This window comes from Phyllobates terribilis, unplaced genomic scaffold (assembly GCF_046119375.1).
Source record: "Phyllobates terribilis strain yellow unplaced genomic scaffold, ASM4611937v1 Scaffold_12__6_contigs__length_324123572, whole genome shotgun sequence".
Taxonomy (NCBI): domain Eukaryota; kingdom Metazoa; phylum Chordata; class Amphibia; order Anura; family Dendrobatidae; genus Phyllobates; species Phyllobates terribilis.
Window position 1 is genome coordinate 175,723,054 of NW_027362772.1, and position 7,958 is coordinate 175,731,011.

Genomic DNA, 7,958 nt, shown 5'->3' on the forward strand with positions numbered 1-7,958 from the left:
GCTGGTGGAGCTTGGTATAGATGGCCTAATACAATGAGTACAACACATTGCTACAAGCCCAAATACAGTTATATGAAAAAGTTTGGGCACCCCTATCAATCTTAAGCTTAATGTTTTTAAAAAATTGGTGTTTTTGCAACAGCTATTTCAGTTTGATATATGTAATAACTGTTGGACACAGTAATGTTTCTGCCTTGAAATGAGGTTTATTGTTCTAACAGAAAATGCGCAATCTGCATTCAAACAAAATTTGACATGTGCATAAGTATGGGCACCCTTATCATTTTCTTGTTTTAAATACTCCTACCTTCTTTTTACTGAGTACTAAAGCACTTTTTTTTGGTTTTGTAACCTCATTGAGCTTTGAACTTCATAGCCAGGTGTATGCAATCATGAGAAAAGCTACTTAAAGTGGCCACTTGCAAGTTGTTCTCCTATTTGAATCTCCTCTAAAGAGTGGCATCATGGGCTCCTCAAAACAACTGTCAAATGATCTGAAAACAAAGATTATTCAACATAGTTGTTCAGGGGAAGGATACAAAAAAACTGTCTCAGAGATTAAACCTGACATTTTCCACTGTGAGGAACATAGTAAGGAAATGGAAGAACACAGGGACAGTTCTTGTTAAGGCCAGAACTGGCAGGCCAAGAATAATATCAGAAAGACAGAGAAGAAGAATGGTGAGATCAGTCAAGGACAATCCTCAGACCACCTCCAGAGAGCTGCAGCATCAACTTGCTGAAGATGGTGTCATTGTGCATCGGTCAACTATACAACGCACTTTGCACAAGGAGAAGCTGTATGGGAGAGTGATGCGAAAGAAGCAGTTTCTGCAAGCACGCCACAAACAGAGTCGGCTGAGGTATGCAAAAGCACATTTGGAGAAGCCAATTTCTTTCTTGAAGAAGGTCCTGTGGATTGATGAAACCAAGATTGAGTTGTTTGGTCATACAAAAAGGCGTTATGCATGGCGGCAAAAAAACACAGCATTCCAAGAAAAACACTTGCTACCCACAGTAAAATTTGGTGGAGGTTCCATCATGCTTTGGGGCTGTGTGGCCAATGCCGGCACCGGGAATCTTGTTAAAGTTGAGGGACGCATGGATTCCACTCAGTATCAGCAGATTCTTGACAATAATGTTCAAGAATCAATAATTAAGTTGAAGTTACGCAGGGGATGGATCTTTCAGCAAGACAATGATCCAAAACACCGCTCCAAATCTACTCAGGCATTCATGCAGAGGAACAATTACAATGTTCTGGAATGGCCATCCCAGTCCCCAGACCTGAATATCATTGAACATCTGTGGGATCATTTGAAGAGGGCTGTCCATGCTCGGTGACCATCAAACTTAACTGAACTGGAATTGTTTTGTAAAGAGGAATGGTCAAAAATACCTTCATCCAGGATCCAGGAACTCATTAAAAGCTACAGGAAGCGATTAGAGGCTGTTATTTTTGCAAAAGGAGGATCTATTAAATATTAATGTCACTTTTCTGGTGAGGTGCATATACTTATGCAGCTGTCAAATTTTGTTTGAATGCAGATTGCACATTTTCTGTTAGTACAATAAACCTCATTTCAAGGCAGAAACATTATTGTGTCCAACAGTTATTACATATACCAAACTGAAATAGCTGCTGCAAAAACACCAATTTATAAAAAACATTAGGCTTAAGATTTATAGGGGTGCCCAAACTTTTTCATATAACTGTATTTTTTCAGAGCTAGATGCAGATAAAAATTATTTTTAATTTGCAACCTGGTGGAGGTTAGTATAGATGGACTAATAGAACAAGTCCCACACACTGCTACAAGCCCAAATATTTTTTCAGAGCTAGATGCAGATAAAAATTATTTTTAATTTGCAACCTGGTGGAGGTTAGTATTGATGGACTAATAGACCAAGTCCCACACACTGCTACAAGCCCAAATATTTTTTCAGAGCTAGATGCAGATAAAAATTATTTTTAATTTGCAACCTGGTGGAGGTTAGTATACATGGACTAATAGACCAAGTCCCACACACTGCTACAAGCCACCATTTTTTTTCAGAGCTAGATGCAGATAAAAATTATTTTTAAATTGCAACCTGGTGGAGGTTAGTATAGATGGACTAATAGATCATGTCCCACTCACTGCTACAAGCCCAAATATTTTTTCAGAGCTAAATGCAGATAAAAATTATTTTTCATTTGCAACCTGGTGGACGTTAGTATAGATGGACTAATAGACCAATTCCTACACACTGCTACAAGCCCAAATATTTTTTCAGAGCTAGATGCTGATAAAAAAATATTTTAATTTGCAACCTGGTGGAGGTTAGTATAGATGGACTAATAGACCAAGTCCCACACACTGCTACAAGCCCAAATATTTCTTCAGCGCTAGATGCAGATAAAAAATATTTTAATTTGCAACTTGGTGGAGGTTAGTATAGATGGACTAATAGAACAAGTCCCACACACTGCTACAAGCCCAAATATTTTTTCAGAGCTAGATGCAGATAGAAATTATTTTTAATTTGCAAGCTGGTGGAGGTTAGTATAGATGGACTAATAGAACAAGTCCCACACACTGCTACAAGCCCAAATATTTTTTCAGAGCTAGATGCAGATAGAAATTATTTTTAATTTGCAACCTGGTGGAGGTTAGTATAGATGGACTAATAGAATGATGCTATGCCCAAAAGGTTTTAGTTGCCTAGCTGCAGTGAAAAAATTTGTATTCTATACACAGGTGGTGTAGCTTGCAACACAGATAGGCTACTTCACTGACTAACACACACTGCAAGAGGCCAAAAAGGATTTGCTTAGCTAGATTTAGCCAAATGATGTGAAAAAAACTTGCACAGCACTGGCACAGACCTGCCTGATAAAAGTCGCAGGAAATGATGTAACCTAGTCCACAACAGGAATGCAATCACAACTATTGCCTACTCCCAAGCTATCTGTAGATTTGTGCAAAAATTGGCTTGAAATTAACACTGAAAGTATAGCGCACACAGCAACAGCGGTGCCGTCTAACACGCAGCTGCAGCAGTGAGAAAATGGTGGCTACGTTGAAAATGGCTGGGTCTTATAGGGCAAGTTCATGTGACATACACTACCAATGACACATGCCTAGCTTGTGTGAAAAAAAGCAGTTCGCTCCGTGTGTGCGCTACTGATAGGCTGACAGATTGCACCTCCCCACTGTAAATGCGGGAAAGAGAAAAAAAAAGAGATCTTCATTATTTCTGCAGAGATCCATCCCCTGCCCTCCCCCCCGCCCCGCTGTACACTCAAACTGCGTATTAACATTAATTTTCAGCATTACTGAGAAAAAATCCAGTTATGATTTTGGTGCACTAACAGTTATAGAACATAACCTCGAACAGCCAAATTTTTTTCAAATCGTTCGTGTTCGCCGAACGGCTCGAACACCGCCCAAAACAGCTCGAATTTGAGATTGGCGAACAGTTCGATTCGAACACCGCTCATCTCTATTCATGACCAAGCACCGTTTTTTAAATTTGACATGTATCACTTTATTTGGCAATAACACTGGAATGCTTAACATATCCCCGTGATTCTGATAGTGTTATTTTGTAACACATTGTACTTTATATTAATGGTAAATTTAGGTCAATATGTATTTAGTTTTTCTTGTGAAAATATCTAAAGTTGCACAATTTCATTGAAATGCGGTGATGCCCCACATGTCTTCAGAAACTACTGTTTGGTCACACAGCAGGGCTTTGAAAGTAAGAGCGCTATTTGGGTTTTGGGAACGCAGATTTTGCAAGAATATTTTGCGGGTGAATTTTGCGGAGTTCCAAAATTACCAAAACAGCAGAAACCCCACCAAAGTGATCCCATTTTATAAATTACTCCTCACAATGAATTCATCAACACCGGCAATTACTATTTTAGTCCAACAGGTGTTTTCACTCTGCAACATCCAGAATTGCAAATAAGCCAGTTTAGTGCCCAGCTTGCGGTTATGGAGACAAGCACCCCATACATTTTAAGTGGGCTCTCCTCGCTAGAGAAATGCCAAATCTGTGGATTCTTTGTCTTACCATTAACGTGGAAACCCCCTATTTTTAGAATGAAAGATGATGTCTTGAGTTGGGGTTTGTGTTTTTAGCCTTCCTCACTTTTTCCCCAAACAGCTTTGTTCCTGGCATATTTTTGAAGCATATTTGTCTCAGTAATGCCTCAGCGATTCATAGTCAAACATACATGACTGAAATCATTCAGCTAGTGTCTGATACATGCTGCCCGTATTAGCTATCAGGTTTCCTTTAAATCTTCATACAGATAAGTCAAACTAAACTAAAATAAAACAAAATGATGACATCCAGAATGAAGGAAAAATTACAAAAAATATTATTTTCCTCAAAAGATAAAAGTGTTCAGTTCTCAAGTTTCTATCATTTTATTTCCTGTAGATAGTTATAATGATTAGGACTTTTACATTCTCTGTAAACAGTCAGTCCATATGCTTTGTTTATTTTCTGCTTAAAATTTAATGGGTGAAGAAAAAGACTTATGCTGAAACCCAGGATTGAACCAAGGACCTTTAGATCTTCAGTCTAACGCTCTCCCAACTGAGCTATTTCAGCTGGACACATCTAGTTTGAGTAATGTTCAACACACTGCAAATGTCACAACTGGATGTATTTATTTTTACTTTGACTGGTTCTTGCAAGATTATCTATATTTGAAAGTCCCGCTATTTTGCGTACATATTTAAGAACTTTCATTCATTCTTTGTGAATGAATAGAAAAAAACAGCAATTCTGCCATTTTTTTTTATATTTTCAATTTTACTCCATTCACCAGGGCAATTCTGACTGTGTCTTTGTAGGACAGGTGATGATTGAGCATAAAACACAATTTGTAAGCATAATGTTGCATCAAGCTTTATTTTTTCTTAGGTGCAAACAATTGGAGTGAAGATAGGAGATGCAAATTTAGAGAAAATATTCTACTGATTGTTAATGTTGAAAGTGAAAACATTTGTCCCAAAATGTGGTGAAACTTTGATGTCAGTATCACATGCGCATTTCAGACTTGTTAAACTATGTTCATCTGCTCTTTTAGCTTTTGTTTATTAAGTATATTTATAGTCTATTGATGCCTGAGGTAGAAAAATCTGAAATTAGACTTACTGGTAATTCGGTTTCTAGGAATCTTCCACGACAGCACCTTAGGAGGTTCACTCTCCGCCCTAATAGGGACAGAGAACACATAGAGATGAAATAGTCCCTCCCATTTTCCTATCCACAGTATTTTTCTGGTGCCAAAACAACAACTAACATATGCACAAAGAAACTATTTGATGTTCCCAGAAGTCTTTTGTGAAAGCACAAATTCAGGACATTTAAGATTTGCCTCAAGTATCCCATGGAATACTGACAAAGTACCAACGTTGAGAATTGGTTTTGCTAAGGCCCATCACTTTTAGTTTTCGATTTGAGATTACCGCCAATAGAGCGGACCACCAACTAGTCAGTAACAGGAGTGAAGCTGTACAATTTCTTGAAAGAAAATGCTAATTAGAGATGAGCAGTGTTTGAATCGAACTGTTCGCCAGTCTCAAATTCGAGCTGTTTTGGGCGGTGTTCGAGCCGTTCGACGAACACGAACGATTTGAAAAAAATCCGGCTGTTCGAGGTTATGTTCGATAACTGTTCGTGCACTAAAATCGTAACTGGATTTTTTCACAGTAATGCTGAAAATCAATGTTAATACACAGTTTGAGTGTACATCGGTGGGGGGGGGAGGGGCATGGGATGGATCTCTGCAGAAATTATGAAGATCTCCATTTTTTTTTCTCTTTCCCACATTTACAGTGGGGAGGTGCAGTCTGTCAGCCTTTCAGCAGCGCACACACGGAGCGAAGTGCTTTTTTTCACACAAGCAAGGGCATGTGTAACACTGCTGCAGCTGAGTGTTAGACGGCACCGCTGCTGCTGTGTGCGCGCTATACCGTATAACTGTGTGAATTGCAAGCAAATTTTATCTGAAATAGACAGCTAGCTTGGGAGTAGGGACTAGTTCTAATTGCAGCCCTTTTGAGGGCTAGGTTACAGCATTTCCTACGACTTTTAGCAGGCAGGTCTGTGCTCTTAAATAGACAGATAGGTTGGGAGTAGTGACTAGTTGTAATTGCAGCCCTTTTGAGGGCTAGGTTACATCAGTTCCTATCACTTATTGCCAGGCAGGTCTGTTTTAGTGCTGTGCAAGTGTTTTTCACAGCATTTGGCTAAATCTAGCTAAGCAAATCCTTTTGGGCCTCTTGCAGTGTGTGTTAGTCAGTGGAGTAGCCTATCTGTGTTGCAAGCTACACCACCTTTTGTACGTAATACAATTTTTTTACTGCACCTAGCCAAGTAAAACCTACTGGGCATATTAGCAGTGTGTGGTACTCATTCTATTAGGCCATATATACTAAGCTCCACCAGCTTTCAAATTGCTAATAATTTTGAGCTGCATCTAGCCCGGAAAATAATTTTGGGCATAGTAGTAGTGTGTGGTACTCATTGTGTTAGGCCATCTATACCAAGCTCCACCAGCTTTGAAATTAATAATAATTTTTAGCTGCATCTAGCCCGGAAAATAATTTTGGGCATAGTAGCAGTGTGTGGTACTCATTGTATTAGGCCATCTATACCAAGCTCCACCAGCTTTGAAATTAATAATAATTTTTAGCTGCATCTAGCTCGGAAAATAATTTTTCTTCCCAATAGTGGTAGCAATAGAAATATGGGGCGCGCGCCTGGCTAACAAAAATATACGCTTCATAACAAAAAACACCAGCCTAGCGCACTGCATTAATAAGATGGCATCATCGTCTCTGCCAGTGCTAGGCCTACTACGCTGCCTAGCATTCCTGTGCCTAAAACACAATATATGGGTCCGCGCTAGCCACGATGCTGAGGGGTCTAAAGCTGCTGCTAATTCTTTATCATAATTCAGTTGGCAGATTTTCACAGAGCTCCTCCTCAACGCCCACCCATCGGGCAACAGTTGCCCACCCTCCCTATGGGATCTAGTGGTGAATAGTTGATGCCATTAATCAGAGCGTCAGTTGCCCTGTCGACGTGGCAAGCATACGGTAAGGCATGGGAAGAGTGGACATGACTAGTAGCAGGCAGACGGGTTAACCAATGTGAACAAGCCAGATTACAAGTCACCATAGAATTTCTCCACCAGCTAATGATGAGGGGCATATCAGGGGCTCTCAGCGCAGCGGTGTCTGACCGGAGTAGCATTTCACTTCCAACTACTGAATTGGGGAGATGTGACAAAGAGATTCATCATCAGACAATCCATAAAAGGGTGGAAAAGGGGTCAGCCAAGTCAGGAATGTAGACGTTCCGTCCCGTGTCACTAAAACTGATTTCTCACATCACATCCCTAACACCATTAACATGCCACTCACAATTTGAAGCAACACTACTGTCTACTGCATTTGCGATCGCCTTCTTCGGGGCGCTATGCATAAGCGAATTAGTCCCTCAATCCAAAATTATCATCAGTGGAGGCTTATTACACCAGGACATAGTCATAGCCAATAATGCAATAGGTCTACGCATACGCCAATCGAAAACGGTTCCAGCGAGCAGGGGCACTTGGGTACTTCTACAACCCACAAACGGTACAATGAGTCGGATAACAATAGTAAAAACGTATATAACCATCATATCACAAAGTAATTTCTTCCTATCACACATTGATGGAATGCCATTATCAAGATACCAGTTCCAAGCTATATTTAGTAAATGCCTGATATCGGCAGGGAACCACCCCAAAGATTACGGGACACACTCATTCCGCATAGGCGCGGCCACAGAAGCAGCAAGAGCAGGACTGCCAGAAACGGAAGTTCAGAGTATAGGGAGATGGCGATCCACGTGTTTGGTGAGATACATAAGACCGGACTTGTTATCCTAACGTGATTTGT

General features: G+C 40.1%; 1 non-coding gene across 1 annotated transcript; it reads right to left on the reverse strand.

Moving 5' to 3' along the window:
- Positions 1 to 4,538: 4,538 nt before the first annotated feature.
- Positions 4,539 to 4,611, reverse strand: TRNAF-GAA (transfer RNA phenylalanine (anticodon GAA)). The gene has a single exon. It is a non-coding gene; the product is annotated as a tRNA-Phe (tRNA).
- Positions 4,612 to 7,958: the final 3,347 nt, after the last annotated feature.